At 43.9% G+C, this 27,475-nt stretch overlaps 1 pseudogene; it reads right to left on the reverse strand.

Annotated features, from left to right (window-relative positions):
- Positions 1-2,876: 2,876 nt before the first annotated feature.
- On the reverse strand, positions 2,877-27,221 carry LOC124028914 (annotated as a pseudogene).
- Positions 27,222-27,475: the final 254 nt, after the last annotated feature.

Here is a 27,475-nt window from a genome sequence, read left to right on the forward strand (position 1 = left end):
CGTATACAGTATCATCTACGAGTCTAGTGTCCTGTGGTATACAGTATCATCTAGGAGTCTAGTGTCCTGTGGTATACAGTATCATCTAGGAGTCTAGTGTCCTGTGGTATACAGTATCATCTAGGAGTCTAGTGTCCTGTCCTGTGGTATACAGTATCATCTAGGTGTCTAGTGTCCTGTCCTGTGGTATACAGTATCATCTAGGAGTCTAGTGTCCTGTGGTATACAGTATCATCTAGGAGTCTAGTGTCCTGTGGTATACAGTATCCTCTAGGAGTCTAGTGTCCTGTCCTATACAGTATCATCTAGGAGTCTAGTGTCCTGTCCTGTGGTATACAGTATCCTCTAGGAGTCTAGTGTCCTGTCCTGTGGTATACAGTATCATCTAGGAGTCTAGTGTCCTGTCCTATACAGTATCATCTAGGAGTCTAGTGTCCTGTCCTATACAGTATCATCTAGGAGTCTAGTGTCCTGTCCTGTGGTATACAGTATCATCTAGGAGTCTAGTGTCCTGTCCTGTGGTATACAGTATCATCTAGGAGTCTAGTGTCCTGTCCTGTGGTATACAGTATCATCTAGGAGTCTAGTGTCCTGTGGTATACAGTATCATCTAGGAGTCTAGTGTCCTGTCCTGTGGTATACAGTATCATCTAGGAGTCTAGTGTCCTGTGGTATACAGTATCATCTAGGAGTCTAGTGTCCTGTGGTATACAGTATCATCTAGGAGTCTAGTGTCCTGTGGTATACAGTATAATAATAATAATAATATATGCCATTTAGCAGACGCTTTTATCCAAAGCGACTTACAGTCATGCGTGCATACATTCTACGTATGGGTGGTCCCGGGGATCGAACCCACTACCCTGGCGTTACAAGCGCCATGCTCTACCAACTGAGCTAGTATCATCTAGGAGTCTAGTGTCCTGTGGTATACAGTATCTAAATCAAATGTATTTATAAAGCCCTTCTTATATCAGCTGATATCTCAAAGTGCAGTACAGAAACCCAGCCTAAAACCCCAAACAGCAAGCAATGCAGGTGTAGAAGCACGGTATTTAAGGGTCTAGTGTCTTGTCCTGTCATATGCAGTATCATCTAGGTGTCTAGTGTGTTTCTAGCTAACTCCATGTTCTCTCCTCTACCAGGCGGTGTTGGCAGTGTGGGGAGTCCCTGGTGGGAAAGGTCCCGTTTCAATACCTAGACTTCAGCTTCTGCACCCCTCGCTGTGTCCAGGAGCACCGCAAGGCTAATGTGGCTAACAGGAGCAGGGCAGGAAACTGACTAGCATGTTGCTACCGTCACAACCCTACCATACTGTTGCCACTTCACTATAGAAGCCTCAGGCCTACTAATCTATTGGTTGGTGGGGACAGAGCACGCAGACCCAGAGACCTAACTGGACCAAGCCCCAGACCTCAGTCAATCTGATCTTGATGTTGCCCATCTGATAGGATTAAAATGCACAGAAATAGAATTAATATAACATATGAATGGGGACTCCTGTTCTATTCATTATATTTCTATGCGTTTAATCCCATCAAATAGGCCAAAATCCAGATGGATAACTTTCGATGAAAACTGGACCTGGTGACGAGCAGCTTTGTTACGATTCCGTTTAACTCAGAAGATCTGCCTTGTAGCACCGTTGGAAATGTGAAAGGTCATTTTCCGATTTGAGCCTTGAACATGTGCAGCGTTTACCGTGAAAGCCTTTTAAATGGAGCTGATCGTTTCAGGAAAGGAGGCAGAGCTGGGGTCTGAACCAGGTCTGAACCGGGTCTGAACCAGGTCTGAACCAGGTCTGAACCGGGTGAACTGGTGTCAAATGAAATCACTGTTGGTGTGGAATGGAATAATAAACCATATTAATTCAGCTGTACGTGTGATTGATGAAACTCTTTATTCATGTACACAGTGTTTTTATAAAATAGGTATATAGTAACGTGACAAAACATAGTATCTGACAGAAGCACAGCAACTCATGTTATTAAATCATGTCAAAACAATGATTACCATAATACTGTCATCTATTTATTCATACCTGTGTGAGCTCAACACAGAAAACCAAACCTTAAGTTGCCTTTAAACAGATCATTCTATGTGCAGATGTAGCAGAGACCGAAGAACAGAAACTGAAAGCTCAGAGGTTGTTTCATTTGTTAGACTGAAGTCCGTAGAAATGAGTGCTGCAGTGAATTGATGCAGGATATGCTACACTCATACATTGATTGATAGACGATTGGAGTGTATTAGCTCATGCTGCTGATAAGTGGTTGGACAGAGACTTATTCGGAGGGATTGATTGGCTGTCTGTCGTCTCTGTGTGTCAACGATGAAGAAACTGATTCTCTGAGGTAATGTCTTCTGTCTGTAGCTGTGATGTCTGTCTGTCTGTCTGTGGTCTGTAGCTGTGATGTCATGTCTGTCTGTGGTCTAGCTGTGATGTCATGTCTGTCTGTGGTCTGTAGCTGTGATGTCATGTCTGTCTGTCTGTGGCCTGTAGCTGTGATGTCATGTCTGTCTGTCTGTCTGTAGCTGTCATGTCTGTCTGTCTGTGGCCTGTAGCTGTGATGTCATGTCTGTCTGTCTGTGGCCTGTAGCTGTGATGTCATGTCTGTCTGTCTGTGGCCTGTAGCTGTGATGTCATGTCTGTCTCTGGTCTGTAGCTGTGATGTCTGTCTCTGTGGTCTGTGAATGCACCAATTTGTAAGTCGCTCTGAATAAGAGCGTCTGCTAAATGACTTAAATGTAATGTAATGTAGCTGTCATGTCTGTCTCTGGTCTGTAATGTCTGTGTCTGTCTGTCTGTTGTCTGTAGCTGTGATGTCTGTCTGTCTGGCTGTGGTGTCATGTCTGTCATGTCTGTGGTCTGTAGCTGTGATGTCTGTAGCTGTGATGTCTGTCTGTCTGGCTGTGGTGTCATGTCTGTCTGTTGTCTGTAGCTGTGATGTCTTGCCAGCAGTGCTGTTGAGCTGGGGCCGGTCCATGAAGAGGACCCTGGTGTGAGAAGGGGCCCTCTCCAGCTCCAGGACTGTGATGTTGTTTGGCTGGGTGGGGCTGAGCAGGGGCCCCGGGACGTACAGGGTCTGCTGGGGACCTCTCTTAGGCCAGTACCTGCCCAGGTTCACCCCGTTGATCCACACCTGTCCCTGGGTGCAGTGGAGAGGCAGAGGGGAGACGGTCTCAGTGGAGGATTTGACCCCAAGAAGGAACTCATGGTGAACACACGTCTGTTTGACTCCTGTTCAGCCATTGTGTTCATCGATCTCCATGTTGGATAAGTACTACACTATTATTTCTGTACTTAGTGAGCCAGATGGTAAAAAGACTCAGTATTGATTATGTCCTCACCTTGCTCCATTCATTGAGCCGGAGAAAGGTGTCCCAGGCCAGACCGTTGGGAGGCAGGGTGCCCTGGTAGAAGACTGGCCCATCTGAGGGCCCTCTGACTGGGTTGGGCGGGGAGCGTCGCTGGCCTGACTGGGGCCATCCGGAGGCGATGGCTCCATCAATGTCCAGACGGTAGATCTGCCAATCTGTCAGCACATCGTTACCAAGGATCAGGTTACTCAACAGGCCCTGCAAAACACAGACATGACCGACAAATCAACTGTAAGTCCATTCCTTAGCCTGAGTGCCAGACTGTTAGTGCTTTTGCCAACTCATTGTCATTAAGGATTATCACCTTGCTCTGAACTCTCCACTGGCTCCCAGTTGTGGCTCCCAGTCATTTCAAGACCCTGGGCTCGTCTACAGATGCTTGACTGTGTGTCCATTCCTTAGCCTGAGTGCCAGACTATTTGTGCTATCATGCCAACTCCTTTTTACTCATTATCACGAGAAGTTTGGCTTGGCAAGAACACAAACCGATCTGGGATTTGGCTATCCATTTGACGAATATTTCCGTGAATATTCCTGTTGTAAACTCATAACTGAATTGTTTCTCTTTTGATATTGGAGTGTGGATCTTTTATGGGACCAACGCACCTCACTTGCATAAATCTTGACCTGCTAAAACCTCTATTTTATTCAGATCAAGATATAAAACACGTGTCTGTCTACTGAAGTTGGAGAAGACTTGCCTTGAAGTCGTTGATCTTGCTGCCAAAGTTGACTCACCCCATGTTCTCTACTAGAACATCAACCTGGTCCCCCTGTTTCCCTGTTACGTTCATCACCAGAGTCGTGTCTCTCTCCAGCAGCCCCTGGAACACCTGTATAGGAGCAGGAAACAACCTCTGTACAACATGCAGACCATCACACAACCTCTGTACAACATGCTGACCATCACACAACCTCTCTACAACATGCTGACAGGACAAAACCATCACACAACCTCTACAACATGCTGACAGGACAAAACCATCACACAACCTCTCTACAACATGCTGACAGGACAAAACCATCACACAACCTCTACAACATGCTGACAGGACAAAACCATCACACAACCTCTACAACATGCTGACAGGACAAAACCATCACACAACCTCTACAACATGCTGACAGAACAGAACAAAACCATCACACAACCTCTGTACAACATGCAGACCATCACACAACCTCTGTACAACATGCAGACCATCACACAACCTCTGTACAACATGCAGACCATCACACAATCTCTGTACAACATGCAGACCATCACACAACCTCTGTACAACATGCAGACCATCACACAACCTCTGTACAACATGCAGACCATCACACAACCTCTGTACAACATGCAGACCATCACACAACCTCTGTACAACATGCAGACCATCACACAATCTCTGTACAACATGCAGACCATCACACAACCTCTGTACAACATGCAGACCATCACACAACCTCTGTACAACATGCAGACCATCACACAACCTCTGTACAACATGCAGACCATCACACAACCTCTGTACAACATGCAGACCATCACACAACCTCTGTACAACATGCAGACCATCACACAACCTCTGTACAACATGCAGACCATCACACAACCTCTGTACAACATGCAGACCATCACACAACCTCTGTACAACATGCAGACCATCACACAACCTCTGTACAACATGCAGACCATCACACAACCTCTGTACAACATGCAGACCATCACACAACCTCTGTACAACATGCATACCATCACACAACCTCTGTACAACATGCAGACCATCACACAACCTCTGTACAACATGCAGACCATCACACAACCTCTCTACAACATGTTGACCATCACACAACCTCTACAACATGCTGACCATCACACAACCTCTACAACATGTTGACCATCACACAACCTCTGTACAACATGTTGACAGGACACAACCATCACACAACCTCTACAACATGTTGACCATCACACAACCTCTGTACAACATGCTGACCATCACACAACCTCTACAACATGCTGACAGGACAAAACCATCACACAACCTCTACAACATGTTGACCATCACACAACCTCTACAACATGTTGACCATCACACAACCTCTACAACATGTTGACAGGACAAAACCATCACACAACCTCTGTACAACATGCAGACAGGACAAAACCATCACACAACCTCTCTACAACATGCTGACCATCACACAACCTCTGTACAACATGCTGACCATCACACAACCTCTGTACAACATGCAGACCATCACACAACCTCTACAACATGCAGACAGGACAAAACCATCACACAACCTCTGTACAACATGCAGACCATCACACAACCTCTGTACAACATGCAGACCATCACACGACCTCTGTACAACATGCAGACCATCACACAACCTCTCTACAACATGCTGACTGGACAAAACCATCACACAACCTCTCTACAACATGTTGACCATCACACAACCTCTCTACAACATGTTGACCATCACACAACTGCTACAACATGTTGACCATCACACAACCTCTACAACATGTTGACAGGACAAAACCATCACACAACCTCTCTACAACATGCTGACCATCACACAACCTCTGTACAACATGCAGACCATCACACAACCTCTCTACAACATGCTGACAGGACAAAACCATCACACAACCTCTGTACAACATGTTGACCATCACACAACCTCTCTACAACATGTTGACCATCACACAACCTCTACAACATGTTGACAGGACAAAACCATCACACAACCTCTGTACAACATGTTGACCATCACACAACCTCTACAACATGTTGACCATCACACAACCTCTACAACATGTTGACAGGACAAAACCATCACACAACCTCTCTACAACATGCTGACCATCACACAACCTCTGTACAACATGCAGACCATCACACAACCTCTGTACAACATGCAGACCATCACACAACCTCTGTACAACATGCAGACCATCACACAACCTCTGTACAACATGCAGACCATCACACAACCTCTGTACAACATGCAGACCATCACACAACCTCTACAACATGTTGACCATCACACAACCCCTACAACATGTTGACCATCACACAACCTCTACAACATGTTGACCATCACACAACCTCTACAACATGTTGACCATCACACAACCTCTACAACATGTTGACAGGACAAAACCATCACACAACCTCTACAACATGTTGACCATCACACAACCTCTACAACATGTTGACCATCACACAACCTCTACAACATGTTGACAGGACACAACCTCTACAACATGTTGACCATCACACAACCTCTCTACAACATGCTGACCATCACGCAACCTCTGTACAACATGCAGACCATCACACAACCTCTGTACAACATGCAGACCATCACATAACCTCTGTACAACATGCAGACCATCACACAACCTCTGTACAACATGCAGACCATCACACAACCTCTGTACAACATGCAGACCATCACACAACCTCTGTACAACATGCAGACCATCACACAACCTCTGTACAACATGTTGACCATCACACAACCTCTACAACATGTTGACCATCACACAACCTCTACAACATGTTGACCATCACACAACCTCTACAACATGTTGACCATCACACAACCTCTACAACATGTTGACCATCACACAACCTCTACAACATGTTGACCATCACACAACCTCTACAACATGTTGACCATCACACAACCTCTACAACATGTTGACCATCACACAATCTCTACAACATGTTGACCATCACACAACCTCTGTACAACATGCAGACCATCACACAACCTCTGTACAACATGCAGACCATCACACAACCTCTACAACATGTTGACCATCACACAACCTCTACAACATGTTGACCATCACACAACCTCTGTACAACATGTTGACGGGACAAAACCATCACACAACCTCTGTACAACATGTTGACAGGACAAAACCATCACACAACCTCTGTACAACATGCTGACAGGACAAAACCATCACACAACCTCTGTACAACATGCTGACCATCACACAACCTCTACAACGTGTTGACAGGACAAACCATCACACAACCTCTACAACATGCTGACCATCACACAACCTCTGTACAACATGCTGACCATCACACAACCTCTACAACGTGTTGACAGGACAAAACCATCACACAACCTCTGTAACATGTTGACCATCACACAACCTCTGTACAACATGCTGACCATAACACAACCTCTGTACAACATGTTGACAGGACAAAACCATCACACAACCTCTACAACATGCTGACCATCACACAACCTCTACAACATGCTGACCATCACACAACCTCTACAACATGTTGACAGGACAAAACCATCACACAACCTCTCTACAACATGCTGACCATCACACAACCTCTACAACATGCTGACCATCACACAACCTCTACAACATGTTAACAGGACAAAACCATCACACAACCTCTGTACAACATTGAATACTCGAAGATTCAGGAACGGCGCCTGACATTCTGACCAGGCGCTCACGTTGCAAAATTAAATGTACACAGACATGTTAATAATTTAATCCAAACTGAGCGTCTGCACAGCCAGGAAATAGAACATGGTTCTCTTAGACGCGCCGCAAGTCCCGCCTCTCCAATCTCATTGGTTGTTAGGAGCATATACCCACGTGGGTGTTTGAAAGATGAACTGAAGTCCACACTCCAGTCCAGTTGGTGGTGGTAATGCACCTTTAAAGTTGGTTGCCAACCGCCAGATAAAATCCGCAGAAGACGACGACTACTGAAGAAGAGAAGTTTTAGGAATTTACTAGGCTTCCCCTTGTTATCTGTGGATTAGATTTAAATGTCACAGTAGAGATCACATGATTTTGTGTGACTCAAAATTCTACAAAGATCCTGTCCCCAAATTAATATAGTTTTTTCAGAGGTCGTTTTGATATTTCAGCCTGCGTGTCATAATCCCATCTGGTGTGGATGGACAAAATCAACACGCATGTGCTCGGTATAGTCAGCAGCGTTTTTACCACCAGTAGAGGTCCTGAATGACCAGACGAGGACAGCACTAGTGGTGTGACAGACACCTACCCCCATTAAGACAGACAGAGACACCTACCCCCATTAAGACAGACAGAGACACCTACCCCCATTAAGACAGACAGAGACACCTACCCCCATTAAGACAGACAGAGACACCTACCCCCATTAAGACAGACAGAGAGACACCTACCCCACAGACAGAGAGACACCTACCCCACAGACAGAGAGACACCTACCCCACAGACAGAGAGACACCTACCCCACAGACAGAGAGACACCTACCCCACAGACAGAGAGACACCTACCCCACAGACAGAGAGACACCTACCCCACAGACAGAGAGACACCTACCCCACAGACAGAGAGACACCTACCCCACAGACAGAGAGACACCTACCCCACAGACAGAGAGACACCTACCCCCATTAAGACAGACACCTACCCCCATTAAGACAGACAGAGAGACACCTACCCCACAGACAGAGAGACACCTACCCCCATTAAGACAGACACCTACCCCATTAAGACAGACACCTACCCCACAGACAGAGAGACACCTACCCCACAGACAGAGACACCTACCCCACAGACAGAGACACCTACCCCACAGACCGAGACACCTACCCCACAGACCGAGACATATGCCCGGTCATGAACCCCATTCAGAGGAGAGATTAGGGGTGTGTCTTCTGGCAGGTCCCTGGGCAGCTTGGTCCGGTACAGCATGAAGCCATAGTACTAGCCAACAGAACAGGTACAACATTAAACACATGAAGTCAAGTTAAAACAATGTGAATGGTTTCTTAGATCTACCTTCCACCAGGTGGTGTCCCAGGATAGAGACCTACCTTCCATAACTATACCAGGTGGTGTCCCAGGATAGAGACCTACCTTCCATAACTATACCAGATGGTGTCCCAGGATAGAGACCTACCTACCAAAACTACATCAGGTGGTGTCCCAGGATAGAGATCTACCTTCCATAACTATACCAGGTGGTGTCCCAGGATAGAGACCTACCTTCCATAACTATACCAGGTGGTGTCCCAGGATAGAGATCTACCTTCCATAACTATACCAGGTGGTGTCCCAGGATAGAGACCTACCTTCCATAACTATACCAGATGGTGTCCCAGGATAGAGACCTACCTTCCATAACTATACCAGATGGTGTCCCAGGATAGAGATCTACCTTCCATAACTATACCAGGTGGTGTCCCAGGATAGAGACCTACCTTCCATAACTATACCTGGTGGTGTCCCAGGATAGAGACCTACCTTCCATAACTATACCAGGTGGTGTCCCAGGATAGAGACCTACCTTCCATAACTATACCAGGTGGTGTCCCAGGATAGAGACCTACCTTTCATAACTATACCAGGTGGTGTCCCAGGATAGAGACCTACCTTCCATAACTATACCAGATGGTGTCCCAGGATAGAGACCTACCTTCCATAACTACACCAGGTGGTGTCCCAGGATAGAGACCTACCTTCCATAACTATACCAGGTGGTGTCCCAGGATAGAGACCTACCTTCCATAACTATACCAGGTGGTGTCCCAGGATAGAGACCTACCTTCCATAACTATACCAGGTGGTGTCCCAGGATAGAGACCTACCTTCCATAACTATACCAGGTGGTGTCCCAGGATAGAGACCTACCTTCCATAACTATACCTGGTGGTGTCCCAGGATAGAGACCTACCTGTTTCATCTCTTCAAAAGACAGAGGGTACAGTGAGCGGACAGGACCCTGAGGTGACAGCGTGTCCAACAGGCTGCTGAGGTTCCCTACCTACCAAATAGAGCAGACATTGAAGTCATACATCATGTTGTACTGTGATTTATTTCTCTTAGGGCATTGGTTTACAACCTGCAGGTCGTCCACACATTTCTTTGGTAGATAAAGCATACATATATATATATACAGTGGGGCAAAAAAGTATTTAGTCAGCCACCAATTGTGCAAGTTCTCCCACTTAAAAAGATGAGAGAGGCCTGTAATTTTCATCATAGGTCCACTTCAACTATGACAGACAAAATGAGAAGGAAAAATCCAGAAAATCACATTGTAGGATTTTTAATGAATTTATTTGCAAATTATGGTGGAAAATACGTATTTGGTCAATAACAAAAGTTTATCTCAATATATATATATATAGTTTATTCCAAGAATTAAAATTTGGAAATATTAATGGTATTATAAGAAATTTTACATTTTATGTTTCACAATTCACATTTTTAACAATGACAATAGGCCTTTCATCTGTAACATTCACTCTCTAAATGTAACATTCACCCTCTAAATGTAACATTCACTCTCTAAATGTAACATTCACTCTCTAAATGTAACATTCACTCTCTAAATGTAACATTCACTCTCTAAATGTAACATTCACTCTCTAAATGTAACATTCACTCTAAATGTAACATTCACTCTAAATGTAACATTCACTCTCTAAATGTAACATTCACTCTCTAAATGTAACATTCACCCTCTAAATGTAACATTCACTCTCTAAATGTAACATTCACTCTAAATGTAACATTCACCCTCTAAATGTAACATTCACCCTCTAAATGTAACATTCACCCTCTAAATGTAACATTCACTCTCTAAATGTAACATTCACTCTCTAAATGTAACATTCACTCTCTAAATGTAACATTCACTCTCTAAATGTAACATTCACTCTCTAAATGTAACATTCACTCTAAATGTAACATTCACTCTAAATGTAACATTCACTCTAAATGTAACATTCACTCTCTAAATGTAACATTCACTCTCTAAATGTAACATTCACTCTAAATGTAACATTCACTCTAAATGTAACATTTACTCTAAATGTAACATTCACTCTAAATGTAACATTCACTCTAAATGTAACATTCACTCTCTAAATGTAACATTCACCCTCTAAATGTAACATTCACTCTAAATGTAACATTCACTCTGAATCCAAGATGTTCTGGGATTCCTCTGATGGCATTGAGAAGTACAATACATCAGTCACTGGCTTCATCAATGGTCAGATTTGCCAAATGGAGGGTGAGGGAGAGCTTTGTACGCGTCTCTCTGTGTCTAGAGTAAAGGTGGTCCAGAGTTTTTCCTCTGTTTGCACATTTAACTTGTTGAAAGAAATGTGGAAAAACAGATTTAAGTTTCCCTGCATTAAAGTCCCCTGCTCCTGGGAGCCCCGCCTCAGGGTGAGCAGTTTCTCTCGCTTTTGGCAGAATACACTGATTCCACTATAAGGGGAGGAATACAAACAAGACTTGCTTCCACACATCACACTGTTGATTTTATGTGCGTTTTACATATACTGGACTTTTCGACACATTTGTTGATAACGGAATCTGAAAATACTCTGGATACATTCAGTAACATGACCAGAATATGTGGGGTAGGTACAACATAAGAAAACACTATGACAAGGGGTTGAATGAGAGGACTTACTAGTGTCTCCAAGTGGCCACACACCTCTCCAGACTGGGGGTTAGTGAGAGGACTTACTAGTGTCTCCAAGTGGCCACACACCTCTCCAGACTGGGGGTTAGTGAGAGGACTTACTAGTGTCTCTAAGTGGCCACACACCTCTCCAGACTGGGGGTTAGTGAGAGGACTTACTGCTGTCTCCAAGTGGCCACACACCTCTCCAGACTGGGGGTTAGTGAGAGGACTTACTGCTGTCTCCAAGTGGCCACACACCTCTCCAGACTGGGGGTTAGTGAGAGGACTTACTAGTGTCTCCAAGTGGCCACACACCTCTCCAGACTGGGGGTTAGTGAGAGGACTAACTGCTGTCTCCAAGTGGCCACACACCTCTCCAGACTGGGGGTTAGTGAGAGGACTTACTAGTGTCTCCAAGTGGCCACACACCTCTCCAGACTGGGGGTTAGTGAGAGGACTTACTAGTGTCTCTATGGCCACACACCTCTCCAGACTGGGGGTTAGTGAGAGGACTTACTGCTGTCTCCAAGTGGCCACACACCTCTCCAGACTGGGGGTTAGTGAGAGGACTTACTGCTGTCTCCAAGTGGCCACACACCTCTCCAGACTGGGGGTTAGTGAGAGGACTTACTGCTGTCTCCAAGTGGCCACACACCTCTCCAGACTGGGGGTTAGTGAGAGGACTTACTGCTGTCTCCAAGTGGCCACACACCTCTCCAGACTGGGGGTTAGTGAGAGGACTTACTGCTGTCTCCAAGTGGCCACACACCTCTCCAGACTGGGGGTTAGTGAGAGGACTTACTGCTGTCTCCAAGTGGCCACACACCTCCAGACTGGGGTTAGTGAGAGGACTTACTGCTGTCTCCAAGTGGCCACACACCTCTCCAGACTGGGGGTTAGTGAGAGGACTTACTGCTGTCTCCAAGTGGCCACACACCTCTCCAGACTGGGAGTTAGTGAGAGGACTTACTGCTGTCTCCAAGTGGCCACACAGCTCTCCAGACTGGGGGTTAGTGAGAGGACTTACTGCTGTCTCCAAGTGGCCACACACCTCTCCAGACTGGGGGGTAGTGAGAGGACTTACTGCTGTCTCCAAGTGGCCACACACCTCTCCAGACTGGGGTTAGTGAGAGGACTTACTGCTGTCTCCAAGTGGCCACACACTCTCCAGACTGGGGGTTAGTGAGAGGACTTACTGCTGTCTCCAAGTGGCCACACACCTCTCCAGACTGGGGGTTAGTGAGAGGACTTACTGCTGTCTCCAAGTGGCCACACACCTCTCCAGACTGGGGGTTAGTGAGAGGACTTACTGCTGTCTCCAAGTGGCCACACACCTCTCCAGACTGGGGGTTAGTGAGAGGACTTACTGCTGTCTCCAAGTGGCCACACACCTCTCCAGACTGGGGGTTAGTGAGAGGACTTACTGCTGTCTCCAAGTGGCCACACACCTCTCCAGACTGGGGGTTAGTGAGAGGACTTACTAGTGTCTCTAAGTGGCCACACACCTCTCCAGACTGGGGGTTAGTGAGAGGACTTACTGCTGTCTCCAAGTGGCCACACACCTCTCCAGACTGGGGGTTAGTGAGAGGACTTACTGCTGTCTCCAAGTGGCCACACACCTCTCCAGACTGGGAGTTAGTGAGAGGACTTACTGCTGTCTCCAAGTGGCCACACAGCTCTCCAGACTGGGGGTTAGTGAGAGGACTTACTGCTGTCTCCAAGTGGCCACACACCCTCCAGACTGGGAGTTAGTGAGAGGACTTACTGCTGTCTCCAAGTGGCCACACAGCTCTCCAGACTGGGGGTTAGTGAGAGGACTTACTGCTGTCTCCAAGTGGCCACACACCTCTCCAGACTGGGGGTTAGTGAGAGGACTTACTGCTGTCTCCAAGTGGCCACACACCTCTCCAGACTGGGGGTTAGTGAGAGGACTTAGTAGTGTTCCAAGTGGCCACACACTCTCTAGTGCTGTAATAAGGCACTGTGGTGGTTGATGGTAAAGTATGCTGTAATAAGACTGGGCCCTGGTAGTAAAGTATGCTGTAATAAGGCTGGGTCCTGGTTGTAAAGTATGCTGTAATAAGGCTGGGTCCTGGTAGTAAAGTATGCTGTAATAAGGCTGGGTCCTGGTAGTAAAGTATGCTGTAATAAGGCTGGGTCCTGGTTGTAAAGTATGCTGTAATAAGGCTGGGTCCTGGTAGTAAAGTATGCTGTAATAAGGCTGGGTCCTTGTAGTAAAGTATGCTGTAATAAGGCTGGGTCCTGGTAGTAAAGTATGCTGTCATAAGGCTGGGTCCTGGTAGTAAAGTATGCTGTAATAAGGCTGGGTCCTGGTAGTAAAGTATGCTGTAATAAGGCTGGGTCCTGGTAGTAAAGTATGCTGTAATAAGGCTGGGTCCTGGTAGTAAAGTATGCTGTAATAAGGCTGGGTCCTGGAAGTAAAGTATGATGTAATAAGGATGGGTCATGGTAGTAAAGTATGCTGTAATAAGGATGGGTCATGGTAGTAAAGTATGCTGTAATAAGGATGGGTCATGGTAGTAAAGTATGCTGTAATAAGGCTGGGTCCTGGAAGTAAAGTATGCTGTAATAAGGCTGGGTCCTGGAAGTAAAGTATGATGTAATAAGGATGGGTCATGGTAGTAAAGTATGCTGTAATAAGGATGGGTCATGGTAGTAAAGTATGCTGTAATAAGGATGGGTCATGGTAGTAAAGTATGCTGTAATAAGGCTGGGTCCTGGTAGTAAAGTATGCTGTAATAAGGCTGGGTCCTGGTAGTAAAGTATGCTGTAATAAGGCTGGGTCCTGGTAGTAAAGTATGCTGTAATAAGGCTGGGTCCTGGTAGTAAAGTATGCTGTAATAAGGCTGGGTCCTGGTAGTAAAGTATGCTGTAATAAGGCTGGGTCCTGGTAGTAAAGTATGCTGTAATAAGGCTGGGTCCTGGTAGTAAAGTATGCTGTAATAAGGCTGGGTCCTGGAAGTAAAGTATGCTGTCATAAGGCTGGGTCCTGGTAGTAAAGTATGCTGTAATAAGGCTGGGTCCTGGTAGTAAAGTATGCTGTAATAAAGCTGGGTCCTGGAAGTAAAGTATGATGTAATAAGGATGGGTCATGGTAGTAAAGTATGCTGTAATAAGGATGGGTCATGGTAGTAAAGTATGCTGTAATAAGGCTGGGTCCTGGTTGTAAAGTATGCTATAATAAGGCTGGGTCCTAGTTGTAAAGTATGCTGTAATAAGGCTGGGTCCTGGTACTAAAGTATGCTGTAATAAGGCTGGGTCCTGGTAGTAAAGTATGCTGTAATAAGGCTGGGTCCTGGTAGTAAAGTATGCTGTAATAAGGCTGGGTCCTGGTACTAAAGTATGCTGTAATAAGGCTGGGTCCTGGTAGTAAAGTATGCTGTAATAAGGCTGGGTCCTGGTAGTAAAGTATGCTGTAATAAGCCCATACCATTGTCAGAGTCACAAAGCCATAGGCCATCTTGGGAGAGGCTGGGGGCATGGGACCCACAGGGATGTCTCTGAACTAGAAAGGGGAAAATATAGCCAGTATTAACATACAACATACATGTCTTCAATACCATATATGTCATCAAATGCCTCTCTATATAGTGTGATACTTTTGAACAGAGCCCGTGCATCCTAGTATGCCCTATATAATACACTAGAGCACTATGGGTCTTGGTCAAGTAGTGCACTATATAGGGCATAGAGTGCCATTTGGGACATAACCTAAGATGAACTGAGTCCTGTGGGTTTGTCCCAGTCTTGTTACCATGGTGATGGTGTCCCGTATGGCCAGTATATTCTCTACTGGGTTAGGACAGGTTATGGGTTGTTACCATGGTGATGGTGTCCCGTATGGCCAATATATTCTCTTCTGGGTTAGGACAGGTTAAGGGTTAGGCATGTTACCATGGTGATGGTGTTCCGTATGGCCAGTATATTCTCTACTGGGTTAGGACAGGTTAAGGGTTGTTACCATGGTGATGGTGTTCCATATGGCCAGTATATTCTCTACTGGGTTAGGACAGGTTAAGGGTTGTTACCATGGTGATGGTGTTCCGTATGGCCAGTATATTCTCTACTGGGTTAGGACAGGTTGAGGGTTAGGCTTGTTACCATGGTGATGGTGTCCCGTATGGACAGTATATTCTCTACTGGGTTAGGACAGGTTAAGGGTTGTTACCATGGTGATGGTGTCCCGTATGGCCAGTATATTCTCTACTGGGTTAGGACAGGTTAATGGTTAGGCTTGTTACCATGGTGATGGTGTTCCGTAGGGCCAGTATATTCTCTACTGGGTTAGGACAGGTTAAGGAGTGTTACCTTGCTGATGGTGTCCCGTATGGCCAGTATATTCTCTACTGGGTTAGGACAGGTTAATGGTTAGGCTTGTTACCATGGTGATGGTGTTCCGTATGGCCATTATATTCTCTACTGGGTTAGGACAGGTTAAGGAGTGTTACCTTGCTGATGGTGTCCCGTATGGCTAGTAGTTTCTCTGTAGGGTCTCCTGCCTCAGACAGAGGGGCGTTGTAGTCATAACTGGTCACTACCGACCTAAACCTGTTACCATGGTCCGCTCCTACAGGGTTAACAAGACAACAGTTACACATCTGATCCTACAGGGTTAACACAACTACATCTGATCCTACAGGGTTAACACAACTACATCTGATCCTACAGGGTTAACACGACTACATCTGATCCTACAGGGTTAACACAACTACATCTGATCCTACAGGGTTAACACGACTACATCTGATCCTACAGGGTTAACAAGACAACAGTTATACATCTGATCCTACAGGGTTAACACAACTACATCTGATCCTACAGGGTTAACACAACTACATCTGATCCTACAGGGTTAACACGACTACATCTGATCCTACAGGGTTAACACGACTACATCTGATCCTACAGGGTTAACACAACTACAGTTATACATCTGATCCTACAGGGTTAACACAACTACATCTGATCCTACAGGGTTAACACAACTACATCTGATCCTACAGGGTTAACACAACTACATCTGATCCTACAGGGTTAACACAACTACATCTGATCCTACAGGGTTAACACGACTACATCTGATCCTACAGGGTTAACAAGACAACAGTTATACATCTGATCCTACAGGGTTAACACGACTACATCTGATCCTACAGGGTTAACACAACTACATCTGATCCTACAGGGTTAACACGACAACAGTTATACATCTGATCCTACAGGGTTAACACAACTACATCTGATCCTACAGGGTTAACACGACAACAGTTATACATCTGATCGTACAAGGTTAACACAACTACATCTGATCCTACAGGGTTAACACGACTACATCTGATCCTACAGGGTTAACACAACTACATCTGATCCTACAGGGTAAACACAACTACATCTGATCCTACAGGGTTAACACAACTACATCTGATCCTACAGGGTTAACACAACTACATCTGATCCTACAGGGTTAACACAACTACATCTGATCCTACAGCGTTAACAAGACAACAGTTATACATCTGATCCTACAGGGTTAACACAACTACATCTGATCCTACAGGGTTAACACAACTACATCGGATCCTACAGGGTTAACACAACTACATCTGATCCTACAGGGTTAACACAACTACATCTGATCCTACAGGGTTAACACAACTACAGTTATACATCTGATCCTACAGGGTTAACACGACTACATCTGATCCTACAGGGTTAACACAACTAGTTTTTCATCTGATCCTACAGGGTTAACACAACTACAGTTTTTCATCTGATCCTACAGGGTTAACAAGACAACAGTTATACATCTGATCCTACAGGGTTAACACAACTATATCTGATCCTACAGGGTTAACACGACTACATCTGATCCTACAGGGTTAACACGACTACATCTGATCCTACAGGGTTAACAAGACAACAGTTATACATCTGATCCTACAGGGTTAACACAACTACATCTGATCCTACAGGGTTAACACAACTACATCTGATCCTACAGGGTTAACACAACTACATCTGATCCTACAGGGTTAACACGACTACATCTGATCCTACAGGGTTAACACGACTACATCTGATCCTACAGGGTTAACACAACTACAGTTATACATCTGATCCTACAGGGTTAACACAACTACATCTGATCCTACAGGGTTAACACAACTACATCTGATCCTACAGGGTTAACACAACTACATCTGATCCTACAGGGTTAACACAACTACATCTGATCCTACAGGGTTAACACGACTACATCTGATCCTACAGGGTTAACAAGACAACAGTTATACATCTGATCCTACAGGGTTAACACGACTACATCTGATCCTACAGGGTTAACACAACTACATCTGATCCTACAGGGTTAACACGACAACAGTTATACATCTGATCCTACAGGGTTAACACAACTACATCTGATCCTACAGGGTTAACACGACAACAGTTATACATCTGATCGTACAAGGTTAACACAACTACATCTGATCCTACAGGGTTAACACGACTACATCTGATCCTACAGGGTTAACACAACTACATCTGATCCTACAGGGTAAACACAACTACATCTGATCCTACAGGGTTAACACAACTACATCTGATCCTACAGGGTTAACACAACTACATCTGATCCTACAGGGTTAACACAACTACATCTGATCCTACAGCGTTAACAAGACAACAGTTATACATCTGATCCTACAGGGTTAACAAAACTACATCTGATCCTACAGGGTTAACACAACTACATCGGATCCTACAGGGTTAACACAACTACATCTGATCCTACAGGGTTAACACAACTACATCTGATCCTACAGGGTTAACACAACTACAGTTATACATCTGATCCTACAGGGTTAACACGACTACATCTGATCCTACAGGGTTAACACAACTAGTTTTTCATCTGATCCTACAGGGTTAACACAACTACAGTTTTTCATCTGATCCTACAGGGTTAACAAGACAACAGTTATACATCTGATCCTACAGGGTTAACACAACTATATCTGATCCTACAGGGTTAACACGACTACATCTGATCCTACAGGGTTAACACGACTACATCTGATCCTACAGGGTTAACAAGACAACAGTTATACATCTGATCCTACAGGGTTAACACAACTACATCTGATCCTACAGGGTTAACACAACTACATCTGATCCTACAGGGTTAACACGACTACATCTGATCCTACAGGGTTAACACAACTACATCTGATCCTACAGGGTTAACACGACTACATCTGATCCTACAGGGTTAACACAACTACATCTGATCCTACAGGGTTAACACGACTACATCTGATCCTACAGGGTTAACACAACTACATCTGATCCTACAGGGTTAACACGACTACATCTGATCCTACAGGGTTAACACGACTACATCTGATCCTACAGGGTTAACACAACTACATCTGATCCTACAGGGTTAACACAACTACATCTGATCCTACAGGGTTAACACGACTACATCTGATCCTACAGGGTTAACACAACTACATCTGATCCTACAGGGTTAACACGACTACATCTGATCCTACAGGGTTAACACGACTACATCTGATCCTACAGGGTTAACACGACTACATCTGATCCTACAGGGTTAACACAACTACATCTGATCCTACAGGGTTAACACAACTACATCTGATCCTACAGGGTTAACACGACTACATCTGATCCTACAGGGTTAACAAGACAACAGTTATACATCTGATCCTACAGGGTTAACACGACAACAGGGTTAACACGACAACAGGGTTAACACGACTACATCTGATCCTACAGGGTTAACACGACTACATCTGATCCTACAGGGTTAACACAACTACATCTGATCCTACAGGGTTAACACAACTACATCTGATCCTACAGGGTTAACACGACTACATCTGATCCTACAGGGTTAACACAACTACATCTGATCCTACAGGGTTAACACGACTACATCTGATCCTACAGGGTTAACACGACTACATCTGATCCTACAGGGTTAACACAACTACATCTGATCCTACAGGGTTAACACGACTACATCTGATCCTACAGGGTTAACAAGACAACAGTTATACATCTGATCCTACAGGGTTAACACGACAACAGGGTTAACACGACAACAGGGTTAACACGACAACAGCTGCTCGTACAGGGTTAACATGAGGGAACAATACTTTGACAGTATTAAATGATTGGTATACGAGACTTAATGAAGGAAATATTGATACAGGCTATTAAACCAACCATTCCAGTAGCCAAAGTTGGTCCCTCCTTCAAACATATACCTGTAGTGAGAGAATAGAACAATGGTAAGGAACAATGTGATTGGTAAAGAGAATAGAACAATGGTAAGGAACAATGTGATTGGTAAAGAGAATAGAACAATGGTAAGGAACAATGTGATTGGTAAAGAGAATAGAACAATGGTAAGGAACAATGTGATTGGTAAAGAGAATAGAACAATGGTAAGGAACAATGTGATTGGTAAAGAGAATAGAACAATGGTAAGGAACAATGTGATTGGTAAAGAGAATAGAACAATGGTAAGGAACAATGTGATTGGTATAGAGAATAGAACAATGGTAAGGAACAATGTGATTGGTAAAGATAATAGAACAATGGTAAGGAACAATGTGATTGGTAAAGAGAATAGAACAATGGTAAGGAACAATGTGATTGGTAAAGATAATAGAACAATGGTAAGGAACAATGTGATTGGTAAAGAGAATAGAACAATGGTAAGGAACAATGTGATTGGTAAAGAGAATAGAACAATGGTAAGGAACAATGTGATTGGTATAGAGAATAGAACAATGGTAAGGAACAATGTGATTGGTAAAGAGAATAGAACAATGGTAAGGAACAATGTGATTGGTAAAGAGAATAGAACAACTGCTGTTGTTATGTTGTGTGGGATGATTAAAAAAAAGCTGATTCATTTAGCTTGTTCCTTACTACAACACCTTACCAATCACATTGTTCCTTATTATGGCACCTTACCAATCACATTGTTCCTTACTACAACACCTTACCAATCACATTGTTCCTTACTACAACACCTTACCAATCACATTGTTCCTTACTACGGCTCCTTACCAATCACATTGTTCCTTACTACAACACCTTACCAATCACATTGTTCCTTACTATGGCACCTTACCAATCACATAGTTCCTTACTACGGCTCCTTACCAATCACATTGTTCCTTACTATGGCACCTTACCAATCACATTGTTCCTTACTACGGCACCTTACCAATCACATTGTTCCTTACTACAACACCTTACCAATCACATTGTTCCTTACTACGGCACCTTACCAATCACATTGTTCCTTACTACAACACCTTACCAATCACATTGTTCCTTACTATGGCACCTTACCAATCACATTGTTCCTTACTACGGCACCTTACCAATCACATTGTTCCTTACCAATCACATTGTTCCTTACTACGGCACCTTACCAATCACATTGTTCCTTACTACGGCACCTTACCAATCACATTGTTCCTTACTACGGCTCCTTACCAATCACATTGTTCCTTACTACGGCACCTTACCAATCACATTGTTCCTTACTACGGCTCCTTACCAATCACATTGTTCCTTACTACGGCACCTTACCAATCACATTGTTCCTTACTACGGCACCTTACCAATCATATTGTTCCTTACTATGGCACCTTACCAATCACATTGTTCCTTACTACAACACCTTACCAATCACATTGTTCCTTACTATGGCACCTTACCAATCACATTGTTCCTTACTACGGCACCTTACCAATCACATTGTTCCTTACAAATCACATTGTTCCTTACCAATCACATTGTTCCTTACTACGGCACCTTACCCATCACATTGTTCCTTACTACGGCACCTTACCAATCACATTGTTCATTACTATGGCACCTAACCAATCACATTGTTCCTTACTACGGCACCTTACCAATCACATTGTTCCTTACCAATCACATTGTTCCTTACTACGGCACCTTACCAATCACATTGTTCCTTACCAATCACATTGTTCCTTACTATGGCACCTTACAAATCACATTGTTCCTTACTACGGCACCTTACCAATCACATTGTTCCTTACTACGGCTCCTTACCAATCACATTGTTCCTTACTACGGCACCTTACCAATCACATTGTTCCTTACTACGGCTCCTTACCAATCACATTGTTCCTTACTACGGCACCTTACCAATCACATTGTTCCTTACCAATCACATTGTTCCTTACTACGGCTCCTTACCAATCACATTGTTCCTTACTACGGCTCCTTACCAATCACATTGTTCCTTACTACGGCACCTTACCAATCACATTGTTCCTTACTACGGCACCTTACCAATCACATTGTTCCTTACTATGGCACCTTACCAATCACATTGTTCCTTACTACAACACCTTACCAATCACATTGTTCCTTACTATGGCACCTTACCAATCACATTGTTCCTTACTACGGCACCTTACCAATCACATTGTTCCTTACCAATCACATTGTTCCTTACTACGGCACCTTACCAATCACATTGTTCCTTACTATGGCACCTTACCAATCACATTGTTCCTTACTACGGCACCTTACCAATCACATTGTTCCTTACTATGGCACCTTACCAATCACATTGTTCCTTACCAATCACATTGTTCCATACTACGGCACCTTACCAATCACATTGTTCCTTACCAATCACATTGTTCCTTATTATGGCACCTTACCAATCACATTGTTCCTTACTACGGCACCTTACCAATCACATTGTTCCTTACTACGGCTCCTTACCAATCACATTGTTCCTTACTACGGCACCTTACCAATCACATTGTTCCTTACCAATCACATTGTTCCTTACTATGGCACCTTACCAATCACATTGTTCCTTACTATGGCACCTTACCAATCACATTGTTCCTTACTATGGCACCTTACCAATCACATTGTTCCTTACTACGGCACCTTACCAATCACATTGTTCCTTACCAATCACATTGTTCCTTACTACGGCACCTTACCAATCACATTGTTCCTTACCAATCACATTGTTCCTTACTATGGCACCTTACCAATCACATTGTTCCTTACTATGGCACCTTACCAATCACATTGTTCCTTACTATGGCACCTTACCAATCACATTGTTTCTTACTACGGCTCCTTACCAATCACATTGTTCCTTACCAATGATATTGTTCCTTACAATGGCACCTTACCAATCACATTGTTCCTTACTATGGCACCTTACCGATCACATTGTTCCTTACTACGGCACCTTACCAATCACATTGTTCCTTACTACGGCACCTTACCAATCACATTGTTCCTTACTATGGCACCTTACCAATCACATTGTTCCTTACTATGGCACCTTACCCATCACATTGTTCCTTACTATGGCACCTTACCAATCACATTGTTCCTTACTACGGCACCTTACCAATCACATTGTTCCTTACCAATCACATTGTTCCTTACTACGGCACCTTACCAATCACATTGTTCCTTACCAATCACATTGTTCCTTACTACGGCACCTTACCAATCACATTGTTCCTTACCAATCACATTGTTCCTTACTACGGCTCCTTACCAATCACATTGTTCCTTACCAATGATATTGTTCCTTACTATGGCACCTTACCAATCACATTGTTCCTTACCAATCACATTGTTCCTTACTACGGCACCTTACCAATCACATTGTTCCTTACTATGGCACCTTACCAATCACATTGTTCCTTACTATGGCACCTTACCAATCACATTGTTCCTTACTACGGCACCTTACCAATCACATTGTTCCTTACCAATCACATTGTTCCTTACTACGGCTCCTTACCAATCACATTGTTCCTTACTACGGCACCTTACCAATCACATTGTTCCTTACTACGGCTCCTTACCAATGATATTGTTCCTTACTATGGCACCTTACCAATCACATTGTTCCTTACTACGGCTCCTTACCAATCACATTGTTCCTTACTATGGCACCTTACCGATCACATTGTTCCTTACCAATCACATTGTTCCTTACTACGGCTCCTTACCAATCACATTGTTCCTTACTACGGCACCTTACCAATCACATTGTTCCTTACTACGGCACCTTACCAATCACATTGTTCCTTACTACAACACCTTACCAATCACACTGTTCCTTACTACGGTACCTTACCAATCACATTGTTCCATACCAATCACATTGTTCCTTACTACAACACCTTACCAATCACATTGTTCCTTACTATGGCACCTTACCAATCACATTGTTCCTTACTACGGCACCTTACCAATCACATTGTTCCTTACAAATCACATTGTTCCTTACCAATCACATTGTTCCTTACTACGGCACCTTACCCATCACATTGTTCCTTACTACGGCACCTTACCAATCACATTGTTCCTTACTATGGCACCTTACCAATCACATTGTTCCTTACTACGGCACCTTACCAATCACATTGTTCCTTACCAATCACATTGTTCCTTACTACGGCACCTTACCAATCACATTGTTCCTTACCAATCACATTGTTCCTTACTATGGCACCTTACAAATCACATTGTTCCTTACTACGGCACCTTACCAATCACATTGTTCCTTACTACGGCTCCTTACCAATCACATTGTTCCTTACTACGGCACCTTACCAATCACATTGTTCCTTACTACGGCTCCTTACCAATCACATTGTTCCTTACTACGGCACCTTACCAATCACATTGTTCCTTACTACGGCACCTTACCAATCACATTGTTCCTTACTATGGCACCTTACCAATCACATTGTTCCTTACTACAACACCTTACCAATCACATTGTTCCTTACTATGGCACCTTACCAATCACATTGTTCCTTACTACGGCACCTTACCAATCACATTGTTCCTTACAAATCACATTGTTCCTTACCAATCACATTGTTCCTTACTACGGCACCTTACCAATCACATTGTTCCTTACTATGGCACCTTACCAATCACATTGTTCCTTACTACGGCACCTTACCAATCACATTGTTCCTTACTATGGCACCTTACCAATCACATTGTTCCTTACCAATCACATTGTTCCTTACTACGGCACCTTACCAATCACATTGTTCCTTACCAATCACATTGTTCCTTATTATGGCACCTTACCAATCACATTGTTCCTTACTACGGCACCTTACCAATCACATTGTTCTCATTACGGCTCCTTACCAATCACATTGTTCCTTACTACGGCACCTTACCAATCACATTGTTCCTTACCAATCACATTGTTCCTTACTACGGCACCTTACCAATCACATTGTTCCTTACTATGGCACCTTACCAATCACATTGTTCCTTACTATGGCACCTTACCAATCACATTGTTCCTTACTACGGCACCTTACCAATCACATTGTTCCTTACCAATCACATTGTTCCTTACTACGGCACCTTACCAATCACATTGTTCCTTACCAATCACATTGTTCCTTACTATGGCACCTTACCAATCACATTGTTCCTTACTATGGCACCTTACCAATCACATTGTTCCTTACTATGGCACCTTACCAATCACATTGTTCCTTACTACGGCTCCTTACCAATCACATTGTTCCTTACCAATGATATTGTTCCTTACAATGGCACCTTACCAATCACATTGTTCCTTACTATGGCACCTTACCGATCACATTGTTCCTTACCAATCACATTGTTCCTTACTACGGCACCTTACCAATCACATTGTTCCTTACTACGGCACCTTACCAATCACATTGTTCCTTACTATGGCACCTTACCAATCACATTGTTCCTTACTATGGCACCTTACCCATCACATTGTTCCTTACTATGGCACCTTACCAATCACATTGTTCCTTACTACGGCACCTTACCAATCACATTGTTCCTTACCAATCACATTGTTCCTTACTACGGCACCTTACCAATCACATTGTTCCTTACCAATCACATTGTTCCTTACTACGGCACCTTACCAATCACATTGTTCCTTACCAATCACATTGTTCCTTACTACGGCTCCTTACCAATCACATTGTTCCTTACTACGGCACCTTACCAATCACATTGTTCCTTACCAATCACATTGTTCCTTACTACGGCTCCTTACCAATCACATTGTTCCTTACCAATGATATTGTTCCTTACTATGGCACCTTACCAATCACATTGTTCCTTACTACGGCACCTTACCAATCACATTGTTCCTTACCAATCACATTGTTCCTTACTACGGCACCTTACCAATCACATTGTTCCTTACTATGGCACCTTACCAATCACATTGTTCCTTACTATGGCACCTTACCAATCACATTGTTCCTTACTACGGCACCTTACCAATCACATTGTTCCTTACCAATCACATTGTTCCTTACTACGGCTCCTTACCAATCACATTGTTCCTTACTACGGCTCCTTACCAATCACATTGTTCCTTACCAATCACATTGTTCCTTACTACGGCTCCTTACCAATCACATTGTTCCTTACTACGGCACCTTACCAATCACATTGTTCCTTACTACGGCACCTTACCAATCACATTGTTCCTTACTACAACACCTTACCAATCACACTGTTCCTTACCAATCACATTGTTCCATACCAATCACATTGTTCCTTACCAATCACATTGTTCCTTACTACGGCACCTTACCAATCACATTGTTCCTTACCAATCACATGTTCCTTACCAATCACATTGTTCCTTTCTACGGCTCCTTACCAATCACATTGTTCCTTACCAATCACATTGTTCCTTACTACGGCACCTTACCAATCACATTGTTCCTTACTACGGCACCTTACCAATCACATTGTTCCATACCAATCACATTGTTCCTTACTACGGCACCTTACCAATCACATTGTTCCTTACTACGGCACCTTACCAATCACATTGTTCCATACCAATCACATTGTTCCTTACTATGGCACCTTACCAATCACATTGTTCCTTACTACGGCACCTTACCAATCACATTGTTCCATACCAATCACATTGTTCCTTACTACGGCTCCTTACCAATCACATTGTTCCTTACCAATCACATTGTTCCTTACTACGGCTCCTTACCAATCACATTATTTTCAGTGTCTTATCAGTGAATGGCTAAAACATTTGCCTTTTTTATGAAACCTTTAGCATTTCTATCATACACAGAGGGTTCGAGGACCTACATGTTGACGCTGGCCCCCATGCTGAGCATCTCCCCCAGCATCCTGCTGACCTTCTGGGTGTCCACCTGAGCATGCTGGTCCCCCCAGTGGTCCAGCCACCCTGTGTAGAACTCAGAGTTCACCTGGAACACACAGGAGATTAGTCTGGTCATGGTACTACATCATCATCTAATAGTTTAGTCTGGTCATGGTACTACATCATCATCTAATAGTTTAGTCTGGTCATGGTACTACATCATCATCTACTAGTTTAGTCTGGCCATGGTACTACATCATCATCTACCAGTTTAGTCTGGTCATGGTACTACATCATCATCTACTAGTTTAGTCTGGTCATGGTACTACATCATCATCATCTAATAGTTTAGTCTGGTCA

The sequence above is a fragment of the Oncorhynchus gorbuscha genome, unplaced genomic scaffold (genome assembly GCF_021184085.1).
Source record: "Oncorhynchus gorbuscha isolate QuinsamMale2020 ecotype Even-year unplaced genomic scaffold, OgorEven_v1.0 Un_scaffold_5020, whole genome shotgun sequence".
Taxonomy (NCBI): domain Eukaryota; kingdom Metazoa; phylum Chordata; class Actinopteri; order Salmoniformes; family Salmonidae; genus Oncorhynchus; species Oncorhynchus gorbuscha.